General features: G+C 36.3%; 1 protein-coding gene and 1 pseudogene across 5 annotated transcripts in view; both read right to left on the bottom strand.

Moving 5' to 3' along the window:
* Zc3h12b (zinc finger CCCH-type containing 12B) overlaps nt 1-13,205 on the bottom strand; it is a 200,487-nt gene that overhangs the window by 123,522 nt on the left and 63,760 nt on the right. The window lies entirely within an intron of this gene.
* Nucleotides 3,115-4,709, bottom strand: LOC127184600 (55 kDa erythrocyte membrane protein-like; annotated as a pseudogene).

Genomic DNA, 13,205 nt, shown 5'->3' with positions numbered 1-13,205 from the left:
GTCATTTGCTTTACAGAAGATTTCAGTTTCATGAGGTCCCATTTATTAATTGTTGACCTTAGAGCCTGAGATATTGGTGTTCTGTTCAGGAAGTTGTCTCCTGTGCTAATAAATTCAAGGCTCTTACCCAATTTTTCTTCTAACAGACTTATTGTGTCCGGTTTTATGTTGATGTCTTTATTCCACTTGGAATGTAATTTTGTGCAGGGTGATAAATATGGATCTATTTGCATTTTTCTACATGTAGACATCCAGTTTATCACCATTTGTTGAAGATACTATCTTTTTTCCATTGTGTGGTTTTGGCTTCTTTGTCAAAAATCAGGTGTCCATAGGTGTGTGGGCTTATTTCTTATATTCAATTCCATTGATCCACCCGTCTGCTTCTATGCGAGTAGCATGTAGTTTTTATTACTGTTGCTCAAGTACACTTTGAGATCAGGGATAGAGATACATCTAGAAGACTTTTTATTATAGAGGATTGTTTTCACTATTCTGGGTTTTTGCTTTTCCATAAGAAGTTGAGAAATGATCTTTCAAGATGTGTAAAGAATTGTGTGGAAGTTTGGTGGGAATTGCATTGAGTCTGTAGATTGTTTTTGGTAAGATGGCCATTTTTACTATGTTAATCATACTGATCCATGAGCATGGGACATCTTTCCATTTTCTGATATTTTCTTCAATTTCTTTCTTCAGAGACTTGAGGTTTTTTTCATACAAGTCTCATTTGCTTGTTTAGAGTTACACCAAGATGCTTTATATTATTTGTGGCTATTGTGAATGGTGTAGTTTCCTTAATTTCATTCTCAGCCTGTTTATCTTTTTTATACAGGAGGGCTCCCTGATTTTTTTAGTTGATTTTGTATCCAGCCACTTTGCTGAAGGTGTTTATTAGTTGTAGGAGTTCCTTGGTAGAAAATTTGGGGTCACTTAAGTATATTATCATATCATCTACAGTGATACTTTTGATTTTTTCTGTTCCAATTTGTATCCCTTTGATCTACTTTAGCTGTCTTATTGCTTTAGCTAGGACTTCAAGTACTATACTGAAGAGATACAGAGAGAATGGACAGCCTTGTCTTGTCCCTGATTTCAGTGAAATTGATTTAGGTTTATCTTCATTTAGTTTTATGTTGGCTATAGGCTTGCTGTACATTGCCCTTTTTATGTTTATGTATGTGCCTTATATTCCAATCTCTCCAAGACTTTTAACATGAATGAGTGTTGGATTTTGTCAAATATTTTTCATCATCTAAGGAGATGATCATGTGTTTTGTTTCCTTTCACTTTGTTTATGTGGTGGGTTACATTGATCGATTTCCATATATTGAACCAGCCCTGCATGCCTGGGATGAAGTTTAGTTGGTCACGGTGGATGATATTTCTGATGTGATGCTGGATTTGGTTTCTGAGTATTTTATTGAGTATTTTGGCATCAATATTCATAAAGGAAATTGGTCTGAAATTCTCTTTCTTCATAGGGCATTTGTGTGCTTTAGGTATCAAGGTGACTGTGACATGATAAAATGAGTTTGGTAATGTTCCTTCTGTTTATTTTGTGGAATAGTTTGAAGTATATTGTTATTAGCTCTCCTTCAAAGGTCTGGTAGAATCTGTGATGAATCCATCTGGCCCTGGGCTTTTTTTCAGTTGGGAGACTTTTGATGACTGCTTCTATTTTCTCAGGATATATAGGGCTATTTAATTTGTTTACCTGATCTTGATTCAATTTTGGTAAGTGCTATCTATCAATAAAATTGTCAATTTCATTTAGATTTTCAAATTTTGTGGCATATAGGCTTTTGAAGTAGGACCTAATGATTTCTTAGATTTCCTCACTGTCTCTCATTATTTCCCCTTTTCATTTCTGATTTTGAGGATTTTATTTCTCTCCCTTTGCCTTTTATTTAGTTGGGCTAAGGGTTTGTCTATCTTGTTGATTTTCTCAAAGAATCAGCTCTTGATTTTGTTGATTTTTTGAATTGTTCTTATTGTTTCTAATTTACTGATTTCAGCCCTGAGTTTGATGATTTTTCAGCTATCTACTCCTTTTTGGTGAGTCTGTTTCCTTTTGTTCTAGAGCTTTCTGATGTGCTGTTAAGTTGCTAGTATGGAATCTCTCCAATTTCTTTATGAATGTTTTCAGTGCTATGAACTTTCCTTGTAGTACTGCTTTAATTGTATCCTGTAAGTTTTAGTACGTTGTACCTTCATTTTAATTGAATTATATGAAGTACTTAATTTCTTTTTTATTTCATCCCTGACCCAGAGGTCATTGAGTAGGGAGTTATTTAGTTTCCATGAGTTTGTAGGCTTTCCGTTGTTTTTGATGTTGAGTTTTAGCTTTAATTCATGGTAGTATGATAAGATGCAAGGCATTATTTCAATCTTCTTGTATCTGTTGAGGTTTGCTTTGTGACGAAGTATATAATCAATTTTGGACAAGATTCCATGAGGTGCTGAGAAGAAAATATATTCTTTTGTGTTTGGGTGAAATGTTCTGTAGATGTCCATTAGATCAATTTGATTCATGACCTCTATTAGTTTCATTATTTCTCCAGTTGGTTTCTTTCTCGATTATCTGTTAGAGTGGAGTGTTGAAGTCTCCCACTACTAATGTGTGGTGTTCGAGAGGTGATTTAATCTTTTACTAATGTTTCTTTTATGAATGTGGATGCTCTTCCATTTGGGGCATAGATGTTCTGTATTGAGATGTCATTTTGGTGTATTTTTCCTTTGATGAGTATAAAGTGTCCTTTCCCATCTCTTTTGGTTAGATTTAGTTTTAATTATGTTTTATTAGATACTAGAATGACTACTCCATCTTCCTTCCTGTGTCTGTTTGTTTGGAATATCTTTTCCAGCCCTTTACTCTAAGGTAATGCCTATCTTTATTGCTGAGGTGTGTTTCTTGTATGCAGCAGAATGATGGATGCTGTTTTTGCATCCTTCTGTCAGCCCTTTAGAAGCCTGAGTGAGAAGACTTGAATCCTACTGATATACTTAAGACAGTTGCAGAGAGCTAGAATTTGAAGCAACCGTTTTAGTTTAAGCAAGGTGGATGTCATTCCAAACGCTGGGAGGGTCTGGAACAGGCTGGCCAATTCAATAAGCTTAGTAAATGCAGGAGGCAGGCACCTACTGTGGAGAACTGCAAGCCTGGTCAAAGCCTTCTTGCAATTTCTTAAGAGTTTCTTCAACACTATTATTCATCAAAGAGAGGTCAAAGTAACGAGCATAATGACTACGGATGGCCTCAGAGTCCTTTTGCAGCTGCTGCAGGGATTCAGTCTGTGTACTCTGGTTAGTAGGTATGATGAATACAAGAAAGGTGAAAGCTCAGTTGTCTGAATAATCTACAGGGTCTGGGGTTCAATGTCAAAGATGGCAATCTTGGCCTGCTTATGTATCTGGTACATTGTTTCAAATTTTGTGCCAAACATGTTGCCTTGATAGCTGCCAAACTCTAAGAACTCACTGGCAGAAATGTTCCTTGTCGTCTCGTTTGTTAAGATGAAGTGGTACTCCTTCCCATATCCTTCACTCTTCCTTTGCGGCCCATGTTGTATATAGGGCAGGGTACACAAACTTCTCTGCATTCTGACTGAGCAGGACATTCTTAATATGGCTGCAACCCACACCACTGGCTCCAATTAACACCAGGGTCTTCCTCTTGGACACAGGGAGGTGAACAATTTCCTAATAGGAAAACAGCATCCAACTAGTCAAAAACTGAATTATACTTAGCTAGATTCTTGTCTTTATACTTCTGCTTCTTCCCAAAGGGACTGCAACTTGCACCTTCACTTAGAGTTCCTGCAGCTCAAGAGAAGGAATCAATCCTGCAGAGTCTTCTGAGAAGCCTGCCACTTGCCCCTGCCACCAGCTACTGTCACTTTTGTTGATGATCTGGATAATGTCTCCAGTAAGAAATTTCAGTCCTTCCTCCTTGCGAGGGATAAGATTGTCATTTTGGGGGTCATAGTCAAACTGCTTTCATGAACATCTGTAGTGGAGGCCGATGACTCTGCTGATTAGGAATTACTTTTAATGAGATCATTCCTTTGGTTTCTGTCATTGCCTTCTGCAGCTGGTCTACTGAGTCACATTTATACCACTGATTTCTAGGATCTCATGCCCCACATGAAGGGAACCTTGTCTATGAATCATACCACCACGGAGAACTCTGGCTACTGTACATGACTGTTTTTCATTCAGCTTCAAAATGATTCCCATGGTCTCTTCTGTGATCCTCTCAAATGGTATGACAGTAACTTTCCTTGTCTCCTGACCTTTAGCATGGGCAGGGCTAGCTGGAGCGGTAGACTCATTAGTGTACATGTCCTCAGTGGCAACTTCAACTGATTCAATGCAGTCTCATGTTGGATGCACTTGTGTTGCAAGTGCTCCAGGTACTGGTCCCAGAGTGCAGTGCACATGCTGCTCTTACCATCATCTTCACTGGACTTTAGCACCATCTTGCAGGAGCAGGGACCCCAGAACACTGGAGCCACAGAGCTTTGAGCACAGGAATTGCAAATCAGAGAACTGTGGCCTGCTAGCAGGCATGGGAGATTGAGGTGGCTAAGGAGGCAGTGGATGAGGCAGGGACCTACAGCTGTGCCTGTCACAACCCAGCAGGCTGGGAGCCAGGTGTCTAGTTGATTTCTTTTCAGTCACCTTTATGAATTCTTCTCCTTCTACTCATGTTTTAAATTGTGCTTTTATTTACTTATTTATGTGTGCACACATGCATGCATGTGTGTGAGTGTATTTAAAATTATGTGTGCATGTTTGGAGGGTGAGTAAATGTGTCTTTGTGCATATAGATGCCTGTAGAGGGCATAATACAAGAATACAATAATTTTTACAAATTTACATATATATGCCTTGCACACTGACCACTCTAAATTCTTACCTTCCCTATCACCTCTGTCTAACTTCTCTGCTCCTCACAAATATTTCATGCTCATGTTTGTTCATTTTACTTTTGGATTCACCAAGATCATCCAGGGCTAACTGTGAAGCCATAGATTTGGATCTGTCTGGTGGAGCCTAGTAGGCTCAGCAGATGGTTAACATTTTGCACAGTTCCTCTCTGAGTTTTATTCTTGTATGCCAGAATGATTTTGGTCTCTCATTTCTAATTTCTATTTTCAAGAGATATAATTCACCCCTATAGCTTCCAATCTTACATCTAGGCTTCCATTTTTCATATATATATTCATACATATATTCCAATTTCATATATATATATTAGTATGCTCTGAATCTTAGTTTAATACATCAAATCTATGGAATATAATTGAGAAAGATTGGATGAAAGCTAAGCTTTTATAGTTTGAAGGCCCCAAAAATCTCAGCTTTTATAGTTTGAAGCCCCCAAAATCTCTTGTTAATAAAGATTTCTGACATACGTACAAACCTGGTCTTTTTTTAACATCCTTAATGTATCTTGTTAGTCTTATTTCCCTATTTTTGGTCATGTTATTTCTTCCCAGACTACTTACTCACTGCTTAGATAAGTGCTTCTTAACTTTAATGTGCAGTCTAATCAGATGGATATGTTGGTAAATTATACCCTTGGGAATTGTAGAGTTGAATTTAAGAATCCACTTTTCTCCTTTTTTCCTGTCCTGGGCATTAAATGTAGGGATTGGTAGTAAGCAAATACTCTATATCTCTAGCCACTTTGTTTATGTATTTATTTGACACAGCATCTCCCAAAATATCTTTGGATGTGTTTCTGATATGGCTTTTTCTCATTGCCTCTTTAATGAGTACACTTGTGGTTCTCTGGACTGCAATTTTCTTTCTGTGATTTTTAGTTCCAAAATAATTATTATAGGTTATATCAGTAAAAATAAGTAAACAGCACAAGCAATTCAGAAGATAGAGTATAAATGGTTATTCAGAATTTGAAAAACATTTGGTTTTTTAGAAAGTGTGTGTGTGTGTGTGTGTGTGTGTGTGTGTGTAATTTTTGAAAGCAATTAAGTGAAAGACATAAAGAAGTTAAACCCATTCCTGTGAAACTACTAAAAGTTCAAAATTCAAGGATTAATGCACAAAACAAATGTTTGGCTATGTATCTTTAAATATGCAGCTAACTATGCAGCTCTGGCTGGTTTAAAATGTGCTGTCTTGATAAAACTGTCCTCAAAGTTGCAGAGATACACAGGTCTCTTCCTCCCAGTGCAGAAATTATAGCCATGTGGCACTATGCCCATCTAATGCCAAAAACTTGTCAAAGTTTTATTTATAACAGCAAATAAACATATTAGTGACATAAATGTATGAGAATATTGAAGTTATTAACAAATTTATGGTATAGCTATAATTTTCCATAAAAACACTAAGCTGGTTATTTTGAAGGCATCAAAATATTTTCAAATTCAAATAACATGAGTTATTTCAAGCTAAGCATTTAATGGAAAACACTATATAATTTTATTAGTGTAAGCAATTAATATAAAGCAATATTGAAAGAAGAGAATTTCACAAAAATGATAATATTATCAGGCATTAAGGAACTGGTTCTGATTTATTATTTACTGTTTTCTGCATTATTATAGTTTTGAATATTTATGCAATGAATGTTTTACTTTTATAAAACCTGAATACATTTTTTTAAATGAACTTCATTTTCACTATATTCTACGTGTTTCCTGGCAAGTTTCCTCATATTATTACCAAACTGAAATATATGGAGCCTGAGAGAGATATATATTAAACATTCTGGTATGGTATTTTAGTTACTGTTTTCTAGAAATCTTCCTAATCCTGTGATAGAATATTCTTCAAACATGTTTGTTAATCACTATGAGAAAATTCCTGACAAAATCAAAAGTAGGAATCAGGGAGCTAGGAAGAAAGCTTAGTAAAGTGCCTACTGTGCAAGCATAAGGACTTGAGTTTATATCACAAACATCCATATAAAAGCTGGGCATAACAATATGTTGGCCAGCCTTAGTTGAACCAGTAAGCTCCAGGTTCACAAGAGACCTGTCTCAAAAACAAGAGAGTGGCTGAGGAAACACTCAAAGCCTATCTCTATATTGCACACAGACACAGTCCAGCATATACAACACACACACACACACACACACACACACACACACACACACACGGAAACATTCTTTAGCTCATAGTTTCAGATGTCCCTGCCTCAGTGAATGTGCCTCCTTATTTTTGGCCTGTAGTAATAAGACAGGACTTCATGGCCTGGAGCAGAGTGGGTGGGCAAGAAGCAGAAAGGGGCGAGACCTGGATCCCATTACTCTGTTCTGTGGCATGCCCCTAAACTTCTTTTTACATTCTAGAGGTTGTCCACTTGATAGTGCCACAGGATGACAACCAAACTTGTATATATATATATATATATATATATATATATATATATATATATATATATATATATATATATATATATATATATACATATATATATATATAATATTATATATATCTTATATATAATTAATTTGTTCAGATTATATCTAAATTGTTTTCCCCTAACTTGTATCCATCTGTTCCTCCTTCCCTCCTACTTTCACCCTATTCCCCTCCCCTATGTACACTAAATGACATTTCACATCCAAACTATAACAATACTACAAGTATAAACATTTTAATACAGGGTTACTATTGAAGAAAAAAATGCTATTCTCTCTGAGACTTACATAAAAGTCAAACCAACAATCTATAATATCTTTATGATAGACATTAACAACTATTTTTCAACAGAGCATGAGAAAGTTAATTTTAAAGTAAAATTAAAATATCTATATTCACTTTAAACCTTCTCACATAGTTAAAAGGATGTTATTATCCATGTTTTTCTTAAATCAACATGTCATTTCACATTTCCATTAAGTATGATATAGGAAATGCATATAAATAAAAAGATATAAAATTAAGATGCTGTAGTATGTATTGGTTTTTTGATATTTGTGGTTAAATGTTAAGTTCCATGGAATCTTTCTCATAACTTCTATTATGTCCAAAAAGGACAAGGTGGGATGGAAGTAAAAATTCTGGAAGAATTTTTCCATTTGTTGTCACTTTTCACACTTTCACTGTGGATGTTGATGAGACAACTTAATTCATCATTTTATAAATATCGGTAAAGAACAAGAAATAAAAACAATAGAGATCATTTTTATAGGCACATTTTCTTTGAATGTTCATGGGAAATAAAACATGTTTATATCGTTAAATGCAGTTCATATTTTACACTTTGATGAATACATACACATACTGTGCATTTCTTATTAAAATATAAATAATTATGATTTTAATATTAGAGGAGGCTCAGATTATAGCTATCATCAAATACCTGCTTAGATATTAGTATTGCTTGAGGACATGGGTATAATCTTCCATACCAATAATCCAAACAAAAATGTCAATCTTATAATGTTCAGTAAAAGTATAAATAATCAAGTATTCTAGTGATGGAGAGATAATAAAGAGAAAATACTTTCTGACAATTTTAAATATGTGCACCATTCATAAAGTAAAGGAATAACACATTGGCAAAATATAAACGGCAGATATTTTTCAAATGTTTTTTAAATAAAGCATCTCTTTTTTATGCATCATTTAAAAATTACTAATATGATACTGGTTACACATAGTTTCAGAGTATGAGCTTTCTTTTATTTTTGGTTTTTTTAAGACAAGGTTTCTCTTGTAGTCCAGGCTTTCCTGGACTTGTTTTGTAGGTCAGGCTGGCCTGGAACTCACAGAGATCCACTTGCCTCTGCCTCCCAAGTACTGGAATTAAAGGCCTGTGCCACCACACCAGGGCCAGAGTAACAGCTTCCAAGTCTAGGTGGGAGACTTTAACAAAAGCTTTGCATGATCTTTCCTATTTAATGGTAAATCTCAGTACTATAAAATTTAGTTAATATAAAATAGCAGAGGTGAAAAATGATTTTTGTTGACAAACACTATATATTACTTAGAAGCAAACAAGTCTATTTCTTGAAATTTTATATATTTCACCTAAATAACAACATCAAGTACAAGACTTATAAGACACATTATTTAAATTATAACTATATAATTTATAGAGGGTATTGAAGGAATAATCCTTCAAAAATTATAAAATGACAGTATAGTACATCATAATTTAATTCTTTAATAAGTATTTTTTATGCTTGAGAAAATATCCAGTATGAGGAAACATTTATAATCTTGCAACCATGGGAAAAACAGAGTCCTATCGACAAAGCCTTCCACCTTTGTCCTAGCATTCCAGACTGTGAAGCTTTGTAAAATGTGCCATACAGACAGAGGTAGGCCTAAGGAAATCATAAATGGATATTCAATGAGTCCAAGATTAGGTAAAAAGTAGAAAGTAAAACCTGGTCATCATATCAGGCTGCCTCTTGCCTACATTGCTTTCAGTGATGTGCAGTTTTGTAGTGTTAATTCACTACAATTCATCAATTCTTGGTTTTGCTTCCTGAGCGTTTGCAATCTTTTTCAGAAAGTTCTTGTCTATTCCTATATATTCAACAACTTTCCCCTCATACTTTCAGAATTTCAGGCTTTAAACTAAGATCTTTGATTCACCTGAAATTATTTTGTATGGGGTGGAAAGATAAGGATCTAGTTTCCTCATCTATATGTGTATATCCAGTGTCCCAGTACTATTTGTTGAAGAGGTTGTCTTTTCATCAGTACATGTTTTTGGCATCAGTATATGCTTTTGGCATCTTTGTCAAAAATCATGTACCTGCAGATAAATGGATTTATATTTGAGTCATCCATTCCATTCCATCGATTTTGTTGTGTTGAAACCCTTCACGTTTTGTTACTATGGTTCTCTAGTATAACATGAAAGAAGATCCCTTTAGCATTGCTGGTTTTCTCAGGATTCTTTTGGCTAGTGTGGGTCATTTATGCTTTTATATTAATTTTAGAGTTGTTTTTCCTAGTTATGCAAGTAATTTCATTGGAAGTTTGAGAGGAAATGCACTCAATATGTAGATTGATTTGAGTAATTCTTAGAAACCTTTCTGTCCTCTATTACATAATGTTCTCTGAGTAATGAGGGGAGAGGTGAGATGCAGACATCCCTTTTAGAGTTGCTCACTTCATAGTTACTCATTCTCTGCACTCATGACATTTTAAAATTGTTCTTTACTTCTGATTACAAGAATCTAGTTGAGAATATTTTCAATCTATATGTCAAGTGAATGTATTTATCTTTTTTAGGTATCAGTATAATACTGGTGTTTGCAAAGAGTATTGTAGTATCCTCCCCTTTCTATTTTTATGTGCCTGAGCATATAAACACACACACACACACACAAACACACACACACGCACACACTTGCTTGAATATTACTGCTAGTTGTTGGTTTAATTGTAGGTAATGAGAATTTGTAAATTTACTAATTGTTTTTAGGCTTTCCAACAGGGTTTCTCTGTGTTGCCTTGGCTATCCTGGACTCACTTTGTAGACAAGGCTGTCCTCGAACTCACAAAGGCCTGTCTCTGCCTCTGTCTCTTCAAGTGCTGGGATTACAGGTGTGCACCCCTGCACAGGGCTTAAGTTATATATTTTCAAAGTATATTTTATGACCTTCTGAATTTCACTGGTATTTGTTGTACTGTCTTTCATTGATTATTTTGTTGACTTTTTTCATTCTTTTGATTAGTTTATCTTTTCAAAGAATTAACTTAGTGCTTACTTGATTGCTTTATATTTTTATCTCGTTAATTTAAGTCTAGAACTTTAAAAAATTGATATATTTACTTTACATCCCTATCATGACTTCTCCTTCCTCTCCTCCTGGTCCCTCCCTCCCACCTTCTTCTCCTATCTCCCTTCCCCTTGTTCTTAGAAAAGGGGAGCCTCCCAACCCATCCCAGCACATCAAGTAACATCAGGACTGAAGTCCTCCTTGTCCACAGAGGCTAGGCAAGGCAGACAGGTTAGAGTGAAGTAATCGAAAGCAGGCAACAGAGTCCATGTCATAAACAACATCTGTTCAACTTACTAGGGGACCCACGTGAAGACCAAACTGCCCATTTGTTACATATGTGTAGGGGGCCTAGGTCTAGTCCATGCATGCTCTTTGCTTGGTGCTTCAGTATCTGTAAGTACCCACGGGTCGAGGTTAGTTGACTGTGTTGGTCTTCTTGCAACATCCCTGTCTCCTGTGGCTCCTTTACTATCTTTCACAGGACAATCTGAGATCCGCCTAACACTTGGCTGTGAGTCTCAGCATCTGATTTGATCAGTTGCTGGGTTGGCCCTCTCAAAGAATGGTTAAGGTAGGCTCCTATCTGTAAACATAGCAGAGTATGGTTAATGGTGTCAGGGGTTGTCTCTCTCCCGTGGATGGTTCTCGGCTTGAGCCAGGCATTTGTTGGTCATTCCCTCAGTCTCTATACCATCTTTATCTCTGCACAACTTGTAGGCAGGGTAAATTTTTGTTAGAAGGTTTTGTAGGTGGATTGGTGGTCCCCTCCCACTACTATAGGTCCTGCCTGGCTAGAAGGTAGCCTCCTCAGTCTCGTGTCCCCACTGCTAGGAGGCTCAGCTTAGAGACATTCCCCATATCCTCCCTGTAGCCTACACTGTCATAGGTCTTCAGCTTGTCTCAGTGATGCTCTCCCACCCCATCCTTCAGTTTCTTTTTTCTCTCTAGGCCTTCAAACCTTCCCTCCACACTCTCCTCACATCTGATACCCCCTCCTTTCCTGCCCCTACACCCTCTCCTACCCAGTTCCCTCTCTACATCCACTTCCACTGTCTATTCTATTTCCCCATCTGAGTGAGATTCAGGGAAGGCCTCCCTTGGGCCCTCCTTGTTACTTAGTTTATTTGGGTCTGTGATTTGTATTATGGCTACCCTGTAATATATGTTGGCCCAGATCATTATTTCTTTCCACCTACTGATTTGGATTTGACCGGTTCTTGTTTTTTTTTTTTTTTTTTTTAATTTTTTAGGACCTTAATTGCATGATTATTTGAGATCTCAATTTCTTTAATACTGGCACTTACAACTTAAACTTCTTAGATCTGCATTCATGGTAGCCTACAGGATGTGATTGATTTTCATTTTCACTTGTTCATAGAATCTTTTTTTTAGCCTCTCATTTCCTTGATAATATAATAATTACTCACTACACAGAAGTTTGTATACTGCCTATAGTTTCTATGACTTTTGAACACACCCACCCCCCACTCACCTCCTGACTATGCTCTCAACCCTTCCATCCCAACTTTTGAGATTATCCTCCTTCTTCACTTATCAAGTCTAGTTTGTATTGTCCAGGTAGTCTTGGGATTGGGGCCTGTTCTCATGTTCAGTCAGTCTACCATGGGTGATTCTCCCTCTTCCAGCACTCATGAAATGATATATAATAGCTTGTTAGCTAGTGGAGCAATTGCATTCCTGCCCTCTATGTGGGGATTTTATCTGGCTAGAATAGGTGCAGGTCTTATGTTGTTCCAATCATTGTGAGTTCATATGTGCATTTGTCTTGTAGTGTCTGGAAAACACTGTTTCCTTGATGTTATCCACCACCTCTGGCTTTAACAATCTTTCTAACCCCTCTTCCATAAAAACCCCTAAGCTTAGGGGTGCGAATATTAATGTCTGATATTGGGCTAAACACGCCACAGTATCTTGTTCTCAACATATTAACTAGTTGGAAGTCTCTGTGATAATCGCCATCTACTTCAAGGAGAAGGCTCTTCTATGAGGGTTGAGAGATGCTCTGATTTATAGGCATAGCTATGTCATTTTAATACTATGTTCATTTTTTCAAAGTCCTATTGGGTTCTCTAAGTCTAAGCCAGAGGTTTTTTGCTACTTTAATAGTACCATTATTCTATCAGTGGACTTATTTTGTCAGACCAATCATTGTTGTATCTTGAAGGGTTTATGGTGGGGTGACATTGAGGCTTATGTATATTGATTTCTAATGTTATTGTATTATGAATGGATAGATTATAAGAAATTATTTTGATTGTTCTGTATTTGCTATTAATTCGTCCTCCTGAAATGTGCTCTGTTTTAGAAATAGTTCCATCCACTACTAAGAACAATGTATATTCTCTAGTTTTGGGGTGGAATTGCCTGTTAAGTAATTTCATCTATTCTGTCATTGAACTCTGATGATACTAATTTGATTTTTTTGTCTGGATGGCCTCTGTTGGTGAGAGTTAGGGGTACTGA

Source organism: Acomys russatus, chromosome X (assembly GCF_903995435.1).
Source record: "Acomys russatus chromosome X, mAcoRus1.1, whole genome shotgun sequence".
In the NCBI taxonomy this organism is placed as follows: domain Eukaryota; kingdom Metazoa; phylum Chordata; class Mammalia; order Rodentia; family Muridae; genus Acomys; species Acomys russatus.
This window is presented reverse-complemented; position numbering and strand designations above follow the sequence as displayed.